Here is a 25,839-nt window from a genome sequence, read left to right on the forward strand (position 1 = left end):
GATATAGAAATAAAAAGCAAGAACAGTGACGGATTCCGAGGGCTATGGGAATCCAAACCTCAGGGCCGCGTAACCATCAGATATTTGTTTAAAACCCCACATCATCCTCGAATTCAACTTTCATCTTGACTCTTGGAAAATTTGAATTTCTCAGAATCGGGTAAATATGATTGAAGAATGAGAGATTCGAGGTTCGCTGATCCTGCAATTTCACAGTGGAGGGCTCTGTGGCTTCTGAGATGACGGAAATGTCGGAATGTCCTCAAATGCGCCGACCTTCTATTGTTCGTGAGAGTCAAGCCGTTCTTTCGATTGTTTCTTAACTCGTTCGGCACGATTCGAGCGGAACGAAGAAACGACTTTGTTCTATTCGAATACGGGCCATCATTGCTACTTGACCTTTCCCAATGGCGCCTCTAGAAATGTCATTAGAGGACCGCGGTTCGCCTCAACTTCAAGAGCCATCATATTGAAGGAGATAAATCGACGATGCTGATTTTTATTGAAACTTTTTTAGTTTATTTTTAGATAAGTATTGAATTAACAGATTAATTCATTTCATCCCCACTTTTTTCTTGTCGTAATTTGCGCATAACGGATGTATAAATAAAGATGAAAAACGTTAAGGCTAGCCATTATGGCGTAACGCTATTCACAGGATGCTCGAAGGGGGCGAATGTGACCGTAAAAGGAAATAAAAGGGAAGAAAAATTAATTTCGCATTGCTCCCTGAAGACTTTCGAAGAGAAGTTGATGAAGTTATTGATCTAATTTAAGATTTAGGTAAAGCTGTCAAACTCTGTACCCGATAAATCATTTCCTATTCATAAAAATTGTACTTTTACTGTCAGATCCGTAATTATATACCATCTTTATCATGACACCTGGCTATTTCATTGCCCCGACTTCCAGGTTTTGACGTGCAATATTTCCGACATTTTCCTAGAAAGATCATCACTCTCAAAGAAAAACCGTTCGAGGGGTTCTTCTGGAGGTTTTGCTTCGATAATTCACGAATGGCGGAGCATGGAAGTACCCCGGAAGTTTACGATCCGCTTAATTTCGAAGCGACGGGTAAGGCCGCGATTCCTCGATATTGCACAGGTAAGTAAAGGTGAGGTATAATGGCTTCTCTCGAATATATTAGAAAGTACTAAGAAATATGATTATGACGTGTTTTTCTGCTCATTGAGTAGTCTTCAATTTTTAGAACGTTCCGGTATATTAGGGAGATGGAAAATAGAGACCATTTGTGCTTCCTTGTTTGAAAAACATTTCAGCATCTTGCTTTAATGGCCGTTGTCGTATACGATTATTTATAGCTGTTACACATAGCTAATCGCACGATTTCGGGTTTTGCAACCTGATCATTTTTCTTCTCGAAATCGGGCGCATTGGGGGTTTCTCAGAATTTTATTGTGCGACCTCCCATAAGGTAACTTGCATATGCTATGTAGATTTGAACGCATCCTCGACTCCTGGGAAAATAATCTCAATGGCGTCGTATCTTTGCGTTGAGCAATGTACAAGCTTCCTCGTAAATCATCTCGTCGAAGAACCGCGTAGGCAGACAAATCACGAATGCCTGCTTATCTGGTTGCACTTTTACGTCTAGGTCATTTTTTGTCGAGTAAAACTTGCCAAGAAAGGAAAAAGGACAGAAGAAACTTACTGTAGAATCACTCAGGTTGACGTTAGTAAAGTTTGTCTTCAAGGATAACATTTGGGAGTTCATGGATAAAGTTACGACTTCTGACTCGCGATATTTTTTGATAAACTTTGGTCTTTCTACTGGGTTATTACGAGCAGCTGATTATTTTTTCTCGCACCAAAAGAAGAAAACAACTCAACACAGCGTAACGCATTTCGTTATTCTACGCAACACCCACGCCTGGCAACCTGCCAGGAGGAAGACTTGGTCTCTCGTTTCTGCACGCTAATCGAAAATAATTGCATTCTATCAGGTAACTCTCATCTTTCTGCGTTTCATTCACAGAATTATCTCCGATCTCGAAGGCGACAGGAAACCCGATGTCCTTAGATTCTCCAAAAATCTGCAGTGGAAAAGTAGTTAATTTTTCAAGTGATTTAAATTAGATATCTTATTATTAATTAGATATCTCTAGATGCATTTTTATCTTGATTTATTGACTGAGAAGTGTGACGCAAAAGATATTTCATGACCACTCATACATAGTAGCGAGTTATGAAGGCAATGCATTACTCGTGTAATGAGCGGCCGATAATAATGAGAGCGGTGCATTATCTTCAGATAGGGCTCTTAGCAACTTTCTAACGATACATCCTTTTTCATTGAGACTAATGAACTGTTACGGACAACGGTCTGTACAATTTATCAGAACAATTTACACAATGCTAAGTGGCGTGATAATAAATTACAATTTCATCGTACGAGGCGGACAACAATATTGGCGAGCCTTGTTTAACAATTAATAGAAGCCATTCTTATACTCGATTGCTGCCCCTTGCGGTATCTAATCGAGGGATAACAACCGATAGTCCGGTGTTCTCAAACATCCAGTCACGGAAAAAAATAATAAAACTTTTGTTGGCAAGTCATACCTCAATAAAAATTCTCTGTGTTAGTCAACGATTCTTAGAATTATCCGAAAAAAAACTGGAATTTTTGTTCTTGGACCCTGCATATTTTAAAAAAATTGGTACTTTAAGGATAAAGACTAGAAAACCCGATTTTCTCAAACGTCCAGTCACAAAAAAAGCATTTGTTAAATATAATACACCCTGATACCTGAATAAAATACCCCATGTTAATCAAAGATTGTTCGAATTTTTCAAAATAGAACTGCAATTTTTATTTATGGCCCCTGCATAGTATATGTTGTCTAGTCTAGGATAATTGGTACTGTGAGGATCAAGACTCGAAAATGAGCCAACGGAAGATCATTTCCATATAATTCGAGATGGTGGGTGTGCTTGCGTGGGCGACCTCATTTGCGATTTGAAGTGTTCAAGTGCGTTTAGGCGGGCGTGAAAACCCTTCAACGCCATTATTACCAGTGTGAAATGAAAGAGCACTCTATGAATCACCAGGTTTTCCCAGACCTCGATAACTCACTCAAGTTGCTTTATATTTGATGATACTTCCGCCATAAATAAAGCTCTTCCAAGACTAAAATTTAATCCACAAGGACAAAAAGATTGATTTAAAATCGAAAAGGAGGATAAGTAAGTTATAATACAAAGGTCGATCGTCACTCGACATTGGATTAAGAACATATTCTCGGTCGCCTGAAGCTAACGACTTCAGCTTTGTCGTCATTGTCACTGGGACCTGAGTCACATCAATATCGACGGTGGGAAGAGATAATTGAATATGCCAACTCGGTTCGAAGAAGCCAACGAGTCAAGCGAAACAGTTGCCAAAATCCCCACTGCTGTGGAAATTCATTCATGGCTACAAGCATAAAACGACCATGTGTGTTTACGAAACTACCGTAATAAGACGTAATATACCAAAATAACTTGCGTAAAGAAGATCAGAAACTCAAATACAAGATTATACTTCTTATCTGGGCAAAAACTTCACGATAGGAGTCGAGCGTTGAGCAAAAAGACAGGCTTTGAAGCAGAAAAATACAGGAGAAAAATCTATATGGATGGAAAGGTCGGGACCAGTTTATTTATTTTGCCTTCGAGCGTTTTCTTTCTGGTGCTCGAGAAACCTTTAGACAGAACTACAGAAGGAACACTCGACTATTTTAACCGTGAAATAACTCAGCCCCTGTCAGGTTGCGCGGAGGGGGAGCGGGAGCAACGAGAGGTTAGAAGGGGTGGAGTGAGAGTGCGCCATGATATGTGGCTCCTAAAGATAGAGCACCCGAAACAACCATAAACGCTTTTTGCTCTTTTCGCCTTCGCTAGCGACGTTGCCAACTTTAATTTTCGCAAAGGACGAGGGTAATTTGAAAAGTCCACTGTCAGATAATAAAGGACTGACTTTTTCATTATGGAATGTCTTTTAATTTTTAATATATTTTTTCGTGGACAAAAACGGTTGCCCTGGTAATCTTTAATGGTATCATGTCGTTAATTTGGTAAATTTCTCTACTAGTTTGGGATTGTTTATGCAGTTTAATTACATTTCCGCTTTGAAGTTCTATCTCACTTGGCGAACCGCACTTTCCTTTCCTGGAAGTAGTTGGCAAAGGTGTCTGAATCAGAGTTCGCTCTATCGTTGATAGAGTAATGGGCCAGAGGGCGCGTGTCACTTACACGATACATTTCGCTTTGTACGCCATTTGCGCCACTTAGGACTTGTCATCCGGAAAATTTCGATGTATAATTTATAGGCCCAATAGTGCCAGGTTCCAAAGTTTGTTAAAATTATCACATGCAAGATATTGATTGAGCGATACTAGTGTCTCAGTAAATTAATAAACTAAATTAAATTAGGAAAGTACATTTCCAGGAGAAATAGATATATCTATCCTCGGTTGTGAAACTTCATCATCTATCGTAATATCAGTAGCTCGACGAATTCTCCTTTCGAAGTCGACGATCGGTGTAACGCAGAGCATCAAACTTGGCGAAAATTAGATTAATAAGCAGCGGTGCTTGCTTCTGAGGCACTAGTTTTGCAATTAATTAGCACGAAAGCGCATATGAACGAAGTTTTGGAAGTATACAGAAGCAATGCTGAACTCACTACTCAAACAGTTTTTTCTCTCTCGCTCTATCTCTCACTCTCTCGTTACTTCCTCTCTTTTTCGACAACCCTTCATTATAAAAACAATTGCACTTAATTCGCTTTCTGCTATTGTTGCTGTTTCAAATGGTATTCGAATTTTCCCTCGTTTTTTAACCTATACAAAATACGGATGGATGTCAGGCTGCACCTGTGTGACGTCACACAACGGTATAATAACCACGGTATTTCATAATAACGACGGCAGCGGATGAATGGGAGTCCAGCACGTAAAGTAAAGAGAAAGAGAGAGGAGTTTGAAAGGAAATGCAAAAAATGTTGCGTGTATCGGTTTTTTCAGACAATGCGATAACGACCTTGTGAAGTAAAAAGTAGCTTTCAAGTTTTTGAAAGAGACATTTACAGAATTGGTTGTTGTACATTATTGAATTACGAGACCGCATTGTGCAAAGGAGTTCTTCAATGTACGTTTTGAACGGAAATTGGGACAGCCCTTTACGCCAGTTTTTTTAATATATTTACAGATGAGGGGAGAATATCATGGACCGATAGTCGTGCAGCATCCGAAGAACTTTCACAAACCTTGGATCCGGGAGAAAAACACGTTGCCGTAAATCATTTCTCCGGACACACGTCAGAGAGCGGGGTGTCTAACCGACATTTCCATGAAATCCAGCCGCGAATCGGCTGATTCATGCAAGGCACATTACAGTACAGTTCAGATTGAGCGAGGGACTTTACTTCTACTCTGTCAGTCGCCCAGGTGCGACAACCATTACCCGAAGGTGGGAGTGGTCGAATCTTTTCTCCCTTTCCGTTTCCACTTCAGGGACGCACCATACATATATCTCCGCTTACACCTTCTCCACATGTAGAAATAAACGGGATTGTCTACTAATTTTCTGAAAATTCATAACATGTGAAGAATTGTAAATAAGGCAACGATAACTTTCAGATTTTCCTTCTCTGTCCTAGTGGTTTTATTTAAGACTTTAGACTTTAAGAGTGTTGTGGAGGTAAGAGTTTGTAAGAGATGTTGAAACTTGTTCAAACTCATTAACACTAGTGCAAGTAACACAAACGCTCACAATCAGCAGATACGTTAAGCCGATATGTACATGCTATCACGTAGGGACACATGTAAACCAGTCGTTACGCTCAGGATCAACAGCTAGCAATAGAATGATAATAATGGTAACCGAACGTAACGCAGTTGCATAAGTCTTCCTTAAGAGCAATCCCCTCGGGAACGTGCCCAGATGAAGCTGCAATTAAACACGCTTCGTTTTTTTTTTTCAAACAGCTTCTACTCGGGGTTTACATCTTCATATCAAAAACCTGTGTTTGATCTCTTGTTCAAGTTCAACATTATTGTTGAGAGTATAGGACTATAAGTCAAATAATCTTGAAGAAAGATTTACGCCAGTTAGAAAAGTCACTAAAACCGAAACTGCAACATTTAAGAACAGCTGAAGCAAAAAGGTTTTCGAAAATGATAGTGATAAAATCTCTTGAGCGGTAAGTTACAATGGATTCGCTGAACTACTTTTTGGCTCCCTTCGCAATAGGGAGGAAAGGCTGAACGAAAGCGAAAGAAGATGATAGGACAGGGACAAGCAAAAGGACCATTCATGTTTTTAATAAAAGGATAAAAAAAACTCTAGTTAATCGCCACAATTTCCATAATCGTAGCATCTTCTTTGCTTTTTACAATCCTCACCCAGTTTAGTTCTCGTTTTCTTACTCTCGCCACTTGCTTTCAAGTGGTTCTCAACTATAACTTCTCTTTTTCTCCACTTGTTTCTGCATTTGCAGAAAACTTGTGAAAGCCAAGGTCAATGAAAAGTGGACTTTCATGGATGACTAGGTGTTTTTTTTTCTTGCTGGGTCTCGATTAGTCACCAAGTGTTGAAAATTAATGTGTGATGATTAGTTTTCAAGAACGGTCATTACGATTAGATTATCTTTCTAGAAAAAAACGAAGTTTTAGAAACAAATATAGCTGTGAAGTATCAAATGAAACAAGAGGGGCAGATCCAAGCAAGATCAGGTATCAGAAATGGTAAATTTCTTTAGGTCAACCATATTTTTTTGCTTTATGAGATGCAAACTTTCGCACAGTAAAAAAAATGTTCAAAATTAATAAATGATACGGAAATCAATATAACCTTGATATGCAACACAAAAGATACCGAATTCAAGAGAATTTTGATCGGTCGCAGTGAATGATTGACTTTTGAGATCATAATGATCTGATCCGGGATCATGTATATAGTCAAACCAAGATGGCTAACGCCCTTAAAGAACTTTACACTGTTAAAAATTTCTATGGCGATTTTACTATAAATGTAATGGAAGCAATATGCATATACGTGTTGTAAATTTAATATACCATAATATTGTAAAATAATATACATGTATAGTAAAATAGACTGCATAAAAGTTGAAAGTTCTATGATATATTCAAATCTTGTCAAATATTTAAAACTAAAATAATAACCTACAATTCATCGACTAAATTCTTATTTATAATCAAAGTACAACGTACGGGTGGGGTTTTCATCAAAATGCAATGCCAATGTCAGAATTTTTACGTGAGTACTGCGCTTTTAGGTTAGGTGTCTTAATTATGTAGTTAATTGAACTTATCCACTTGAAACCCAGTATAATTTATGTTCAACTAGAAACAAATATAATGCTTTATTATTTAGAATTAAACACTACTGAAAAAATTATTTTTAATTTGTGTTAAGTGAAATTATCTGGCTCTTTTAAGAATTGATCAATATACATGTATATTAAATTTATTACGCAGCCTATTAATAACTATTTCATAGACAGAGTTCTTAGATTTACTATACAAATGTATAGTAAGTGTATATTAAAATTGCAAACATTTTTAACAGTGTTCTCCATATGCAAGCTTTTTATGGTTCGATCATGCAGTAAACTTTAAAAGTTAAAAAATAACGAAATCTGATATTACAAAACCGCAGTTAGATACAATTTTTAGGTTATGTCGTTATTACATCATCGTCAAAAATTTGAGGCCATTTTGTTTAGTCTAACAAATCAAACAAAAAATAAGATCAAATTGATCTAAAGGGACACATTGTTATGATCTCGACAGTCAAATGGACATTTGAGCAAAAGGCGATTTGTTTGTGCTTAATCTTCGTTTGTGCCTCCAACTACTGATTTCTCGTGGTCAGACTGCTTTGACGTGACTCTCGGCAACCCGTTACATCTTACGTACATACAAGAAGGCAACGCGCTGCATCTCGCATCTGTTGTTGAATCTCCCCTTTCCCTCCAGTTCCTCGCGAGAGACCCACGAACCACCCTTTCTCGGACTGACCAATAGCACGAGAGAAACCAACTCGCGATCGAACCCAGAACGCTGCACACTCTCGTGAGCAACGCACTTTATAAACAGAAAAAGGACAGCAATATGTTCAAAGTGGGAGAAGAAGAGAGACACTAAACGGCAGCCAAGAGACTTCTTGTCTTGACCCCGAGGCCCTTAATGTCAATTTCTTATTTCCACTCTTTCAACCAGTCGCCTGATCAGGACTGGCTAATTGAATTGTTATTTAATAGTTGGGGGAAGTATCATATACATTCATAGCTATTTTTTCTGAATCAAAAATTAATCAGAAAGGGAAACTATTACACCTGTTTTGCTTACATGGACACATCTTATTCAGGGATTCAGCTCAAGTTTCAGAAAAGAAGGCAAGATGAAGTGAATGCGAGGAATAAAGAAAGCAAAGAGAGGCTGGAATGAGATGAGAGCGAAGAGCTGGTCTTTCCTTTGTTCCCACGTCGTACTCTCTTCTCTCAGAACCGACCTACCGTCGTCAGTCCTTTCAAGATTCACCGTTACACACAAAGGGAAAACTTTCAGTCTCGAACTCTGCGCAGCTATTTCTGCACGGGGAAAAATTATGTGATGGAAAAAAAAAACTTTAATAAGGAAAAAAGTTCACTTCGCTTGAACTCATATATCCATCCACTAAATATATTCCAAAAGTGTAACAGAAGTTCATTGACTCCGACAAATGCGTAATTCGATTCTAGCTTTTGTGATGATATGACAGATTGATAAGAGCTTGAATTAAATGTAATGGGAGGCCAAAACTAAAGTTACGCAATTTTTGCTTAAATAAATAGGTACATATGACTCAGGACGTAAATATGGACAGCAGTAAGTTAATCAAAAACTTGAACAATGTTCCTCAGAAATACCAACAAACTATTTTACAATTATGAAATGCTCTTTACATAATTTTCGTAGGGTAAACTTCCTGGTATATTTAGGAGCGATATATTTCGGCACATATTGCAGAAGAAGTTATGAAATGGATGTCGAACCAGTCCCATCTTCGTAGAATGTAGCTTGCGGTTTAGATACAAAAAAGTTGATGGACATTTAAAAAAAGGACGAATATCAATTCCAGGTAGATCACAATAAGTGATTTTATCAGCTAATTTAGAAACCACTAGCCACAATTTACTTCCTAGTCATTAGCTTAAGATATGTTATTTCACAATGGTGAAAATGTACAGGACAAAGAAACCAGCCTTCATTAAAATCAGCTGATTAAATATTCTAGAATTAGTGGCGATATAAAGCACAAGGCACGTAATCCTTATACACACAAGTTATATGCTAATAGAGCGATATTAGCCGATCTGATTACTTATCCCAGAAGTTAAATCAACCTTTACTATATTTTATTCTTTGTATATATCACCGTAAGAAAATGTTTCCTTTCATGAAAGGTATTCGAAAAATAAAATTGAGAAACCACAGCTACATATATAAGATACCTCCTAAGGTCCCTAAATTCCAAGGATAACATAATGATAATACAAATAAAAGATTTTTACAATCAAGAACAAAGACGAGGGTAGGGGAAAAATCAATACTTAATAATAGAAAGAATTGAAAACGGAATATTTTCCTCCAAATTCTAGATTTGAAGCAACATCTCATTTATCCAATACCCTGAGATACTGAAACTTTGGTAGGTTTCTTTGAAAGATAAAAGAACCAGGAAAACATAGAAGCTTTACGCGGAGTGGTTTTCTCAAAGGGAAGGGAATTCAAAAGGAGATGACGAAAGGGATGGAAGAGCCGCCAAACCGCGGGGTTTCGAAGGGGCTAAAAACAAAGGAGAAAGAGGAAAAGAGACAGTCCTAACCAAGGACCGAAAGACATGGAAGTGGTCTCGGGTAAATTGACCGGTGTTCCAGGGGTTCCGTGAGAGTCCGCGAAGGATAATTCGGAGCCGGCTTGCTCTCAAAGGACCCGCGGGACGATATATCAATGCCCTGCTTGCAGAACAATTCGAACTATCTGCGATACACAAAGAAAAATACCAAATCGAATACTTGGGATAGCGCAACGAGCCGCTCTTGCTCTCGTAGCTCCCCCACCCTAAAAACCACCATCCGATGGTCCGTCCTTTATACACACATGGACTGTTCTCAACGAGCATATAATGCCTGGACTCCATTGGACCCGCCATGCTTCATCGACTTACACATATTCCAGCGTATGTATACAAAGAGATGCCAATTGGAGAGGAAAGGTATGGAGAGAGGGGGGAGGCATACACACAATCGAGAGACCGAAGAGGGCCTTATCGACGGAATAAATTAACTGATCGCAGAAAACGAAGGACTCAAGCAGAGAACACTCCCCATTTCCGGCCTGTTATCAAACCGAAAAAAACGGTATTACCATATTCCATAACTGTGCTATTCTGCTCAATTGATCAACATCATCCTATAAAACTCGATGTGCTCACGAAGACCATCCAATGTGTCAATCGGATGATGGAGTGGTGATTTAGTTATAATTGGACCAGTTTAGTCAGGTATCGCAAATATTGGCAACCAGGGAAGCAGTCGACCTAGAGTGATGAAACCTAACTGGGTAAGTCGGTCTGGCTGGGAGCCAATTGAATGGCAGATTCGAACTCTCATTACTCGCCGATAAGAAAACGAAAAATTGTCGAATTGTGCTCGTCCAAATTCAATTGAGTAACATACAAATCTCGGATATTCATCTCCATTGACTGACCCTCAAATCTCAAATCTGGATATCCCTGTACCAATTCTTCCCCACAGATTATGCTAAGCGTTCTCTGAATTGTGGTTCAATGGTGTGAAAAGGAATACATATGCATGAAAACATAATTCAACCTCGAGGTGAACGAACGTATAAAAATGGTACACTGTCCGTTGTCAAATGCATCATGCATTGTAACGAGCAACTATGTGCGCTCTTGGAAATGTTGACCTCTCAATGACGACACGATCCTACGTATTACGATTACGTAGCAGTTTACAGCGCGAACTTCCAGAGACAGAAGGGAGGAGAAGGGGAGACGCAAACCCGAGAGTAAACCTACAAAGAAAAGTGGTGTAACATACAATTTTATGTTTTACGACTTCAGCTGAAACTACCTTGTGTTCCAACTCTTGGAGACAAAATAGTGATGACAAACTCACACAACTTGATACCTGCTAAAGAAAGAAGAGAACGAAAGGGAACATCACGAATGTTGGAACAAGTGCACAAGTGTGTAACTATAGTGCCATACAGGGGCGGCGATTCACGTGTATGTACGACACGTACAGCGACTGACGGATAGATGGACGATCACGTAAGGCGTGGTAGCAAGACGCGGACCCAACGGCTCGTCCACTCGACCATGAATTATTCATGACCCAGACGAGAAGTTGAGGCCCCTCGGAAAGGGCTCTTCCACGCCCGTGTCCGTCTGTTGTGCCTTTACTTGCTCTCTGTTGCTTTACACGAGGATTGCGCGCTCATTACTCTTTTCTCCTCCAACGAAATTATCCCTTCCCTTACCTCTCTGCTTCGATCCCCTTCCAAATTCACGGTCGAATCGATTAAACTTCGAACTTAAATCACGATTATTCTCTTAAACATATCCTGAATGAACAATCTTTAGTCTGTAAAACCCGTTACATTACTGACATTACTCACAGAAACAGAAGGGTGAGATTTTCAATTCCGTAATGTTTCTCTCACTAATAGTTTCAGATTTTTTAAAATGACGGGATGAGTCTAAAGAAGGTATTAATTATCCGATTAGATCTTCCAGAATTGCTGACCCACTTTTGATGCCTAGTTTGTTTTTATTCTTGTCAACACTCTATGGAGTTTGAAACAGAAATTCCCGACATAGGTTACCAAATTTGAATCGTTAAATTGCTAGGTCTTAAGGCCCCAATCATGAGGATAAGCGAAATCCTTAGCACGGCACTTTAAGCACGAAACTCGGCGGAAATTCCCGAAGGCAGTTTCGAATCTGGCCGACTAACAGGTGAACCATGGCAAACGAATCTTTCTTTCTCGATCTTTCTCTTTTGCAAAGCGTGATCGGCGTACGGCTGGAAAGGTTAACCTCACAGAGAATATGATTGTACTACCCACGTCCATCATAACGTTTATTTCGTACTGCTCATCTTTGTAAAAGAACAGCCGGATAGCGACGGATCTATGATAATGCAATTTTGCAATAGACTTGTAAACTGAGATTATTGCGGCGAGAAATGTCGGGAGAAGTGCAAGCTGAATAAGAGAGAATCTAAATTCTAAACAATTATCTATTTATATTATCATTCATTTGTAAACATTATTTTCTTTGAGTGACTTCAATATTGAGTTAGTCTTCATTAAAAATTGTGAATTAAGTATGAAAACGAACGGAAATTAAATCAAATTTTAATTCTAGCCCGTAGTTTAAGGTTGATTATTCATCAAGGTGAAATATCTTAACAAACAATCTTTTTCTTCCTTCTTCCTATCTCTTGTTCTTTCTCAGTGAAGTGCGTGTTACCGCAACTGTCCCGATGTAAACTCACAATTTTACGCGTGTCCGCTTTAGTGCGCCCGTACATTAAGCGAGAAGCACATTACAGCACGTGAATTATATTTTACGATAACAACATTCAACCTAACTTCGTGTTTATGAGTTCCGGATGAAGGAAAATAGCCAAATTTAGAGAATTAACACATTATTTCAGAGAAATGTTTCCTTCTCTTAGCAATTGAACTTTAAAAGTTCAGAAGTTTCTCAAACTATTAAATCCGTGACCCAATATCATTAAATAAGACGATACTTAGAAAAAACCACTTTCTCTGTGAGTAAGGTTTAGACTTTAAAGCCCTAAACGGAGTATTTCACTGAAAAGAAATTACAACTTGTTTTTTTCGAAAGTAAAAAAAGCCCCTGATAATGGCGACGAGGTTTCCTTTTGTTGCAAAAATAATATACCGTCTTCAAAGGGACGTTCCTCACTACTCTTGTCAGTTCAAATAAACCGGAGCCATGAGATGTCTTCGGGCTGTCAAAGTTAAATCGATCTGCGCGTTAACGCGCACTCTCGTTCCGGATAATTAAGCATTTGAGACTCAAGTGAGAAAGAGCGAGAGAGATGTACTTCGCATACAACTCCGCGGCCACCGAAAGTCAACAGCTAGGTATGGTTTGCGAAGCAAAGCGCCTGCGGGTGATTTTTGTTAGCGTTGGGAAGCGAGTTGAATCCTGAGGAGGGACGAGAGGAGAAAGGGAAAAGACGGTGCGTCAGCTCCCGCCAGAAATAACGCGGGTATACTTAGACGGCCCTCCGTCCAAGATCTAACCAAACCCACGATTCTTCGGCCAACTCGCGACTCGGATCCTAATGAAAACGACATGTAACCAGCGCCACAGGGCCGCAACTTCTTGCCAAAATATCAACGGTCATTGGACCTAATGATCCTAATATACAACATGAAAGATATTAAAAAATTAAAGTAATTTGTGTGACCTAAACACAGTTGACGACAAAACTGGTGGAAATAAATTAATAAAAGCAATCTAGATGAAAGACGTCTAAGATGGAAAGTCTCCAAATCCATAGGTTTTTGAGGTGTGCGCTTATAAACAATAAACATCTACCGTTACCCCCCCCCCCCCACATATATTCTTAGAACAGTCTGATCATTTCTAAATAATTCTAAACAATAAAGCGAAACACACAAACTTCTGTGGATATATGTTTGCTTCATTTTAGATTTTCTTAGGCCAATTATATTCTATATCAATATGAATCTTTTGGAAGAACCTTGTGCCTCAACTTTTTCACCTCTAAATAATAATTTATCCATCTTTGCCATAATGCATATTTCGCAAACTGAAATAGAATGATCAAATTTGTCATTTTAAATGTCTCTAATTTCTTTAAACTTCTTAAATAATTGAATGGCGCGTGATCCAAGCAAACGAATCATTGCCTCTAAAAAAAACTAGACATTTTCTTTGATATTTGAATCATCTCCTATTCTATACAAAGTCGAAGTTCTATTAAAGACTTTTTCATGTCTCTGCGATTGTTCATTATATGAGTAATTTAGGCCATATTATTATTATCCGTATTATCATCGATAGTTTTCTTTTCAACGGGTAGCGAGTTTTTTGCTGGTATTAAACGGTTTCACTGATCCGTTAAATCGAAGGTTAAGGTAGGTTACGGACTGGGTAAATATGGGCACGGATACGGCACTGTTGACGAAGACAAGCGGTGAGCCAATGTGTCTAAACGAAGCGTTAAAAACAGTGAGGAGTGACATGAGAGCTGTCTTGATAGAGACATGACGCAGCCGTTAATGACTGCTTTGTTAATCTAATCTGGCCAGGAGACCAATAATCTAATTGCTGAATATGACACTTGAGCTCCGATTACCATTGCCCGCACTTGTTTCACTCAATCAGAAATCCGAAAAGATTAACCGTTCCGACAATTAAAAGCTACAAACACATCCCATGGAAAATTCTAGTCGAAATATGTTGAAAATGTGGTCTTAATGGGTCCTTATCTTGGAATTAAGAGTCCATCCGAAGATCCTCTAAAAATCTCCTTTTGAGATCGTTCATTACATACTAAGTTTCCTCTTCGGAGAATCGAATTTTCGAGGGGTCGAATTTTAACGTCGTAACTGTCCCCCAAGATGCACAATCGGCCTAATCAAAGCGGCAACTCTTCGGTTAAAACGGGTTTTACAGTTACGAGGTGGTGTTTACGACGCGCTCTCGGTAAACGTTATTTGCGCGTAAGAGCAGTGCGACCCGCATTAACATCGGGTAAATGGAAATTGCGAATATACCGGTCATCCGGCCACGACATTCGCGGCACGTTTACGACGTCGTTTCCACGCTTTTAATGAACAATGAGGATGCGCCTCGCTCTACAACCCTCGGAAAATCGAGGGATGGCGCTTTGAACATCCTACCTCGATTCCCTTCCACGGCCGGTATTGCAAGGAAATTCACCCCATCATGTCCACGAGTGCTGCTCCCGCTTTAGTAGGGTTCAAATCCCATGATGCATATGTTTTATTCCTACTGAAGGGTTAACGATCACCCTCGATATTTGCACTATTGGCAGCACGTACTTGAAGATTTTGTCTTACAAACTAAAACTAGGGTCGTAACAAAGTTCATTTCTGTTGCAGAGTTTTTAGCCTCGAATTTATGTAAACGTTTGTTTTGCCTGTGTTCAGAAGTAGGTTTGCATTTCAAGTTTAATATAATTTCAGAATATTGGTGAATTAGCACTGTTCGTGGATATTTTAGCACAAATTCTTCAGTTTTGGTGTCTTTCATGTGCTGCTGATCCATCTGCTCTTAAAAAGAGCATAAAGAAGCATTCACAAACCAAAGGATTGCGAATTATATTTATCAAGTCATTATATCTATTTTAATTGCAGTCATATATTCTACATTAATTATCTTCATTAAAGTATGTCCAACAGAGTTCGATCACATGTTATGCTTTAAGGTAAATATTGTGTTCTTAATTAAGCATAATATCCAAGTGGGCAAAGCGAAAAATAGGTTCTTTAGAAATAGGCACAATTACAATTGAGATCCTTCAGAACCCCAAGTGTGGTATCATTTAGAGCTCATTTATCCTTTTGGGTTCCTTTTTAGCAAGTGGGGTTCATTTTCGTTGCAGCTCCTTTGAAACCAAAAATGGGTTCCAATGGATACCTCCGTTTTTTCTGTGTATCCTTGTAGAACGCATGTTTCATTTTTATACAATAATTCTTTTTATATAAATCATATTCAATAACTTTTTTTATCTTATTATGCTGAAGTAAAATTCAGTGATTTAATCAATTACGATCTGATGACTACATTTTCAGAGGCACATCTTCCAACCAACCCTCTGGATCAAAAGGAGATGAAAACGCAATTTCTAAACGAGAAGAGCTTAATCTCACTAATCTTGTACTCTCTCTCATTTCGCTGGCAATGAACGAGCGGATCAGTATTCCGTCGAAGTGGCAAAAAAAAGAAGAAGAAGAAGAAGAAGAAGAAGAAGAAGAAGAAGAAGAAGAAGAAAGAGAGTGGAAAAGACTCTGAGAAAGGTATAAAATCCCGAGGAAGGTGTGACCTGTGAAGGAAGGAAAAGAGGATGAACGACGAAGCAATTTAATTCCTTTTTGTACTGGGCGTACAATATCGCGGAGGGAGCGACGTGTCGTGGTTTATTACATTTTTCCGACTCTCTGGGAGAACTAATGAACTTCTGAAAATAGTGCCAAGGCCACGTAACGCCACCTCGAGAGTGCACACGTCCAAGAGTCAGAAAATCGCGGGAGATCTAAGAACGCTGGGATTTAATCCAATTTCTAATCAACAACCTGCAATTCACGTGTGACTGGATCCTCGTAATGCGAAACTAAAATCATGTCGGGGGAGAATCGATAGCGAAATCGCTTGCCTTGGCTTTCACGAATAATTGAGATCGAGAAAACGCAGTAAAGCACAGAGCTAATTAATCCGTCATTAGTCACTCGTAATTTAATGTCGCCGTTATTTATCTCGTTTAACATAACAACGTAACTGAATCTCATTGATGCGGATGTCCTTTCGGGATCTAATCAATACTATTAATGACGCATTCGGATCGAGATAGAAACATTTATTATTATTTTTCTAGGAAAAATGAAGCTCTTTGTTAGGCTCAGTTCTTGCACTAATAGTAAACCTTTAGGATAGTTAACTTTATAGAGGGTTTAAAGTTTAAATATGAACAGGTAGTAGTAGTAAATTTTAATTTTATGAATTGCAGTTCGTCCTTGAAACTTTTGAATGAAGTTTTGGAAAGTTTTTACGGTGTTTAAGCTGGAGGGTTAGTTTAAATTCAGCCAGTATACAAGGAGGCTCTTCGGTGAAAAGAGCACCTTCTCATTTATCTGAAGTTCGATCTCCGTCCGGTTTGTACTCCAGGGTCGTAAAAAGTCCAACCTGTCTAGACCTGGGCGCCAGGCCTATCGGCTTCTGCCCTTTTTCCACCCTTCAAACTAACGCGCATAAACTTTCTTATCGAGAATTATCGTAACACTAAGCGCAACTTAATATCAAGCAATAACCACGATTTTCTACTGAAGAGTAAAGTCCCGACCACCCTGAAATCCAGCAAATCCATCAGTATTGCACTCTATTGTATTGTAATGCATTGTATTCAAATTTTTCGAGTCATGCCTCTGAAAGAGAAGGCGCGCACGCAGTAATAACGAAATATAAAAACAGCATATAAAAATAACCTGAACCTAAAAGTTTAATATATTCGGGACGGCAGTGGTAGTGCACGTAGGAATTTTGAGATATTCGTAAACACGGCGCAGCCGATTGCGTGTTTGGGGTATGGACAAACGAGTCCGTGGAGGATTAGCGACAGCGAGGGTCAGAAGCCGGAAAATCAGGGGGAGGGTTCACCACCTGGCTGCTCCGACCCCCTTCGTATAGTACGCGCGCTACTCCACACTCGAGTATATTGCCATATTACCCCCTATCTACAAAATAATGCAACGCACGCCATGCTATTTTCATTGCAGTGCGTCTGCATACCTACCGACCATGCGATTCCCTAGGCACGTTGTTTGAGTTGTTTCCGCTCCACCTGTGACTCATTTCCAATGTTTGTTAAATATTATCTCAGCTCTCTCTCCCCTTAAGCCACCTTCTTTCACTTGTCTTTTTGTAGTTTTACGAGCGATATCTTATCAAAGATTACTTGGAGCTACCGACTTTAGCAGATAGAATTCTGTTATCAATTGGGTATACATTTCGCAGACGCGTATATATTACATTTTTTTCGCAATTAATGTAAACTGGGAAACCCACGTTTTTATTGTGCCAAAAATTCTTTTTAATTTTCGATATATAATGCGTTTCAGTTGGGGGATTAAAATGAAAAAAAAATGATGACCTACAAATATTTAACAAACCTGTATTTTGAAGACATTGAAAATATATAAATTATACATTAAGACATTAAGGCATACATACAATATGGATGTAATTTTTTTTACCTTCTGGATTATAAGACCTCATATTTACGTCTTTGAACTTAATATCTATATATTGCTGTCTTAAATTCTAATATCCAAAATAAAAAACGCTATAATACGCTTATTAATTGAAGAGGATTTCTAATTTAAACTATTTTCAAACGATTATGTTTAATTTGATATTGTTATTGTATAATTATATTGTTTAATTTGAGACTTATTGCTGAATTATTCAATAATAAGCTATTTAAAGTTTGTCAGCTTTGTTTTGAGAATAATGGATTATTTATAAGTTTCTGACCGCCTCAGTAAAAAATATTGCAAGACACAAAAATGCTTTGTTTATTTTGCCAAGGAAATTACCGAGATTCATTCATGCAGCTTCTGACGCATCTCAGGGCACTCGAATAAACGCGAGCCAATATACCTTTCAGTTTCCGGGAAAATCGAACCACACGCCGAGTTTCCAAAAATTCAATTGGTTTCTTTACTGCCTCCAATTGTTGAAAATCCAAAAATAAGCTTGGCTTACATTCTCTTGGGAATTATAATTTATATACGATTAAGACTGAATATTTTTAGGAATATATTGTCAATAATAAAGTAATCTCTTATGTAAGTTAACATATATATCGCGACCGGTTTTCCACTCCGATTTCAGTACAAACATTAAAGGCTTCTTCCTCATCTGACCTTTCGCTAAGCGCATAAAAAAGTGGACTTTTGGTTAATCGAGAAGATCATTGAAGTAGAAACACGTGTAAAGAAGGGGTTTTCCTGGAACTAGCAACTTTTTACGAGTGGTCGTAAAGTGATTCGAATGAAACAAAACATCCTGAATATTCCAAATTCTATACTGCGAAAACTTGCAAATGGGAGTAGATTTCACGAACAAAAATTATTCCTGAAATATTACCGAATTAATTCAGTAAATCGAGGATATAAATTCACGACTTTTTTTCGAATTGAACCATGGAGAAGTTCGCGTTCGAGCCCAGGTCAGTTTTTTTTTTTTCAATTAAAACTTCCTTTTACATAACTGAAAGTGAAAATTCAATTAAATGTGGTTTTGTCCTGGATTCGGCAATATTTAATTGATAAATTTTCTCCGTGTAGAGGAACACCTTTCACGGTAATTTTAGTCTGCGGACAATTTGGCACCGTCTCCGCCAAAAAGTAAATCGCGAAAATCGAGTTCACGACGAGAATGGTAGGGGTTGTGTCGAGGGGAAAATAGGGGTAAAGAAAGACTGTAAGAGAGAGCTTCTGTGCAGGGCCGTCGCAAAATTCCATTTTCTCTCTTGGAGAGCAAACCGCAGGACATACGTCTATTTATACAGCAAAGAAGCGCAGCTTAATGAGTCTAGGAACTGTCACGCAGAGTGAGATACGATCAGAGCGTGTCAGCGGACTGGATAAAGAGAGCAAATTGTCAACAAAATGCAGTCTTCCACTGCTAAAAACATCCCCTAACTTTAGACAAAAAATAACAAAGTCCTAACATTTTTACCATTCTTGCAATCTCAGTAATGCACAAAAAAAATCTTTTTGCCAGGAAAACCACATGTAAGTTTCTTTTGTTTAACAACTAAATTTAAGTCAATTCTTAGGGAGGACACTACTTTAACAAATTAAAAAAAAATCCTGGCTGACTTTTAAGAATGTATAATAATGACTATTCTATGTTAATTTATTATTATATGAGTTTTTAAAATAATTGAACATTTCAGAACGCTAAGGTAAAATATATAATTTGAATTATTGTATCGACTTCCAAATTCATATCCTAAAATATCAAAACAGTAGAAATAGGATGATTTTTACATTAAAATAGGGAAATAAGTAAATAAAATTAATGTGCAGTTTACATATTCCTAAGATTTCAAGTCAAAATATATTGAATTTTCGAATAGTTGAATTTCCATCTAAGAAAAATGAATTTTCAATCTGAAATTATGGATTTTATATTTTAAAAAACCTACTATTAACAAATTAGTGGAATTGTCGACAAACAAACCTGACATCTGAACAAAATAGTTAAATTCGTAACAAAATAACACAAATTCTCATCAAATAGTAGAATTATTAGCCAAAAGAGATTAATTCTGAACCCAAATTCTAATAATAGATTTTTCAAATAAAAATAATAGACTTTAAACCAAAGAAAAAATCACAGAATAAAGTACTGATAAAATTTGTTGCAGCAAACTTTAGATGGATAAAGTTTTATTCTGACAACTTCGCGTTTTTCAGAACACATGTGTTGTCATGAAAAAACAAAACAAAGTTTAACCGATATTTCGTTATAATTTATCCTGGAAAGTTAATTTTTGTTGCAGCAAATTTTTCATCGGAAATCGATGCAAAGTTTATCTTCGGTTTTTTCTGTGATAGACTTTTAAAGAAAATATAAACTTTTTAAACCAAAAAGTTGAATAACAGACCAAAAATATTATGAGACTTTTTAATGAAAATTAATCAACTCTCAATAATAAAATTGAATTTTCAATCCAAAATGTCAAATTTTGTATCTAAAAAGACGATTTTTTTTCACAAAACAGTTAAATTATAGACCAAAAAAGATAGCTTTTTCAACAAAATTCTTGAATATTCAACATAATAATTTAATTTTCCACTAAGTAGTGGAACTTTCAACCAAGAGATTAATTCTGATCCAAAGACAGAATATAATTTTAAAATTAAAAGAAATTATCTTTCAACTCTAAAAGATGAATTTTCAACCAAAAAAGCTGACTTTTCTACCATAAAGTACAATCACAAAGAACAGATTGTCTGTCCACAAAAAACGAATGTTTCACATAACTGTTGAATTTTCGACCAAAAAAAGATGAAAAGTAAAAACAAATCAAAAAAATTCCGATTGTTGTCCCAGGTTTTTTTTCTTTTTTGTTACTACCTTAATATCACAGAAAAAAGAAGTAGTTGCGGAAATATAATTTTGAAAAACTAAGCTTTTTGTGTTCTAATTTTATTACATAAAATAGTTCGTAAGAAAGTAGATTTCACTTCGATCTTTTAAAAAAGTCTTGAAGCGTTTAAAAACATTTGGGCTTATGAAAGTGCTCTCAGTCCAAATTCGGGAATTTTTTAAAATTTATTACAAAAATTTGAAGTAACAAGAAAATATAAAATATAAAATGAGAGCAGTATGTGAAATAATTTTTTTTTTTAATGTAGCAAAAAACAGAAGAGAAAATCTAGCCTCTAGATATTTTCGATACGTAAATATTGACGTAAAAATAGAAATAAGAAACCTTAGGATTTCTAGCTGACTCTTCAAAATAAGGTATCCATCGACCATCCTGACTCTAGAATCGCACACCTATAACCGTTACATGATAACGCTTCGCATATCCGATTCAGTTTACGTAATGTCACAGATGCAATGCTGACAAATTATTTTTGATAGCCCAGTCCGATAATTTCATTGCTGAAATAAATCTCCTGATGCCAGAGACATCAAAACCAAATTCACCAGAGCAAAGGTAATTATTATCAGTACAAAATCTTGGCTGAACAAAATTCAAATTATCTAACCTTTTTTGTTAATAATTTATAGGCTCGTGTCGTAATGGGTACTAATGAAAATAATACAAATTGGACACACATGTTAATGAATTAATGAAAACAAATGTTGAAAAAGACAGAAAAATTATGGACATTAATCACGTGTAATCATTCATTCATCCTTGACACATGTTTGATATAGAATGTTTAGGTGGACAAGAGTGTAAACAATACAAAAGTTTTCCGTGAATTCGTTTTCTACACGGGAAAGTGGATTGTTCCGATGTCGATACTAATTTAGCTTCTCGGAAATGTCTGAGACTTTTTATCCAGTCGTTGAAAGCGATGACCGAGTAATAAATATTTCTGCTCAAATGTTAAAAATAGGATATTGTTTAAAAAATAGAGGTCGACACGCAAATTTTAAAAAACTATCATATAATTGTACAATTTCAAATTCCCGCCTTTTCTTTCCGTCGGATTCTCACAGCACGCCGGATTTTTAACAAAATTCTATTGTTTCGAAGATTAACGTTTGTTCATTAATTATTTATAATTTGGCGACAAAAATATTTTAAAAAAAGGTTCCCGAATTTCCAAAATTTGCCACTCTTGCTACTAAAAAATTGGCACAATTCTATCTTAGGTTTGGCACGAAATTGTCAAAGAAACTTTTCAAACTGTGTTTTTACAAACCAAAAAATACAGTTTTTATACTGTGCAAAAATTAATTATATTATAACATATCCTTTAGGGTTCGCAAAAAGACATTTTGAAAAGTTTCTTCAGCAATTTTGTGCCATAACCTAAGTAGAATTAGGTGGCTTTTCTAGCAAAGAATTTTTTTGAAATTGGTTAAATTATAATTTGGGAAATTTTGGCATTCAAAATATTTTTGTCCCAATTCTATTTTGCCATTAAATATTGTTCAAAGTACAATTCAAAATAACGCATTTGGTTAATTTTTTTCTGTAATATTGGTTTGAAATTGTAAATGATCCACTTATGAATGTTGCAAACAAAAAAATAAACAGTTTTTAAATATTTAATTATATGTATTTTAAATTTGCAATTCAGAAAACTAAACACGATAAATTTGGTAGGTCATAACAAATTTTAAAACATCGAGAAATGAGAAAAAAATCGTATTTTATAGCGAAAAGTTTTAAGAAAGAGATCAGTTGTATACGATTCTTTGCAAATCATTTTTAATTGATTTTATCAATTGCGATTGAAGTTAAAATGCATGAACCGCAACAAAAAAAGAATTGCTTATAATTTTACTACTTCAAGCACTTAAAATTGCAAATAAGCTACATTTATTTTACCTTCCTAAACGTTCAAGTGAACGAAATATTTTTTCCCACTTCTATTTTATCCATTAATATTGTTTAAACTAAAATTAAAAATAACGCACTTAAATTTTCTTTTGATAACATTTTGCAATATAAAATTTTTTAATCAGTACTGCTCGCAGTTTGCAAAACGATTATAAAAATTACAATCATTCATATGTTTGGAACTTTAAACACATTCAGTTTTAAGCATTTCGAACTTTAAATTTTCAAATATTGAAATACTCAATCTGAAGATATTTATTTAAAAAATTTTTAAATTTATAATTCAGAAAATTAAACACATACCAGAACTTGAGGTTACGTCAAGTTTTAAAATTTCAAAGAATTATTAATTTTTTTAAATTTTGAGACAATTTTGCAGAAAAGGATTCTAAAAGAAAAGGATTAAATGATCATTTTACTATTTCAAGCACTTGGAATTGTAAATTTCCCTATTTTAAACGTTTCAAACTTTAAATTGCCCGATTATTAATGATTCTAAATCTGAAATTACATTATTTAGAAATTTTAAGACTAAAATTAAATTATTTTAAAATAGGAATTAATGTTTTATTAATTCAATTAAAAAGTATTCCAATTTGAAAAACTTTAATCTAAAACCGTGGTTTAACAATAGTTTTTGCAATTGAAGTTTTTCTTACTGAAGCTTTTTACCATTTTTTTTTAAATTTTTGAAATTACATTATCAGTAATATTATGTTGATTCTTTAAATTATACACAAATTATTTTGGCAGAGATCTAGTTTTTGGCGCAACTGCCTTAAATTTCAAGTTTTCTAAATAGTTTCTTTAACATTTTACAATTCAGTAAATTAAACACATAACAGCCTTTTAAGTTATGTCAAAGCTAAATATTTTACATTATCGGAAAACTTTGAATCCGAAGATATTTAATTATATTAATTTTTAATTCAGATTTGATCAATTGCTGTAACCATTTCAAACAATTACAATTGTCAATGACCCAATTTTCAGAAAAATAAACACGACAGATTTGTAGGTTATGTCAAGTTTTTAAACTTCAATAAATAGTGTCATTTTTGAGAGAAAACTTTTCAGAAAAGAATTTTAAGTTATTTATGGTCCTTTGCAAAATAATTTTTAATGAATTCGATCAATTGCGATTGTCTTCAAAATTACTTCGCGATAAAATAGAATGATTACTTTTTAATTTCACTATTCAAGATTCCCAATTGAACACAATTACCGGGTTTAGTTAATTCAAAAGACTGAACATTTTTATTGTTAATGTAACCATTATTTAGCAATTTTCTCTATAAAATAAAAAAATTAACGGATAAACTAATGTTGAAACAATTAAAATTGAATATAACACAAGTTTGACACTTCACGAAAAATGATAGGAAAAAACAGAAAACACAAAACATTCGCCATTGTTGAAAACCGAGCCGCGAAACCCAACACTGGTTCCGTCAGTTTGAATCACTCATTGAGAACCGCGGACTTCCGAGAAGCCAATTCACTGTGTATCAAATAAAAAAAAAATGTTTTCAACTCACTCCAAAAATAATGCACGGTATCCATCCAAATTGGGCAGAAAAGTGTGGTCCAGCTCACGAGTTTGGCTCACGAAAAAAATTCGTTATAGCCTTTCGGAGCAAAAAGTACTCAAAGTACGCCTCAGAATATTACGCACTTGAATAAAAAACTACACTTTCACTAAAATCAAGTCCAGGGAAACTCCGCAAACAAAAACCTCTCGAACAAAACAGCAACAACAAAAAACCAGATCACACTCGACTTTTCCCGCGGTTCACGGATGCGTCACATCTCATGTCACTGGTTTCAAAAACACATAATAATAATCAACAATCACATCCCCTCCGAGGTATAATTCGAATTCACACCCTCAAGGGAGCCGGAAAATGATAAATACGGGATCGAGATGTTGTTTATTTGAGGTTAGGTATTTGAGGTTATGCCAGAAAAAAGCGTTGGAGAGACAGAGAGAGAGGGTTGAGATTTGAATAGGATTATTTGGTGAATTCGAAATTGAAAACTGAGAGCCGGCTTCGGAGTGAGGTGTAGAGACGGTGTAAAGTCGCTGGCATTTATTGTCAGAGAGTGACCCCGAGGTGGCCGAACGGTAGGTGGACTCGGTTTAAACTAAACGTTAACTGCAAGCAAGTCGCTTCTCGCACGGCAGCGACGACAAGAACTCAGTAGGAGCAACTCGCAGACTGAAGTCGCCGGAAGTCGCTAGTGGCAGACGCAAAGTAGCGGAATTGGTCCCGTCTCGAGTCTCAAGTTTTGGTCGTGTGGCGAAGGCTTTCGGGACGCCCGGGTCGTATTCGAGACTTGGTGAGGCGTCGTCGCGTTTATAAAGTGACGGTTTTTTTATGTACTTACCACAGGGCGAGCTGACGTGGTTCTACGCGGTGGCACACGGCTTTTCGCGAAAATTCGCACGTTATTATTCCGGGGCCCCCCTGATAAATACGAACGAGAGAGTCACCACTCTGTTTTTGGTATGCGAGGAATGGCACAAAGAATCTGTATAATTTTCACGCCTGCTGCGCAGCCGGTCTGCGCACACGCGGCCGAACTGAGGCGAAGATGGCCGAAGTAGGGAAGTGGTGGCGCCCCCTCCACGGGACTTCCCCCACGTATCAGTCAAGCCACGCACGTACGAGAGGCACTTGTTGATTTTTAGAATGAGGATTACTTTGCCGACGGTAAACTCAAACGACGGGTGAAAGAATCTTTATCTTGAAAAAAACGCAAGCGGTTCAAAATTCAACTAACTTACTGGAAATTGTATTCTTTTCTTGTAAATTGAAGTCTTTCTTTGAAAATTTAATCGATTTTATTGAAAATCACACTTTTTTGTTTTAAATATCAACCGGTAAATCTCTCCTTGA

General features: G+C 36.6%; 1 protein-coding gene across 3 annotated transcripts in view; it reads right to left on the minus strand.

The window, feature by feature from the left end:
* Positions 1-25,438, minus strand: part of LOC117173208 (protein scalloped) — a 310,159-nt gene extending 284,721 nt beyond the window's left edge. For 2 of the 3 annotated variants that reach the window (XM_033361657.1, XM_033361656.1), the window contains exon 1: positions 25,328-25,438. The gene's annotated coding sequence lies outside the window, so the exon portion shown is untranslated. Of the gene's footprint in view, positions 1-24,477; positions 24,758-25,327 lie in introns of all 3 variants that reach the window. The other variant, XM_033361655.1, reaches the window with a different exon arrangement.
* Between the last annotated feature and the right edge of the window lie 401 nt (positions 25,439-25,839).

Source organism: Belonocnema kinseyi, chromosome 5 (genome assembly GCF_010883055.1).
Source record: "Belonocnema kinseyi isolate 2016_QV_RU_SX_M_011 chromosome 5, B_treatae_v1, whole genome shotgun sequence".
Taxonomy (NCBI): domain Eukaryota; kingdom Metazoa; phylum Arthropoda; class Insecta; order Hymenoptera; family Cynipidae; genus Belonocnema; species Belonocnema kinseyi.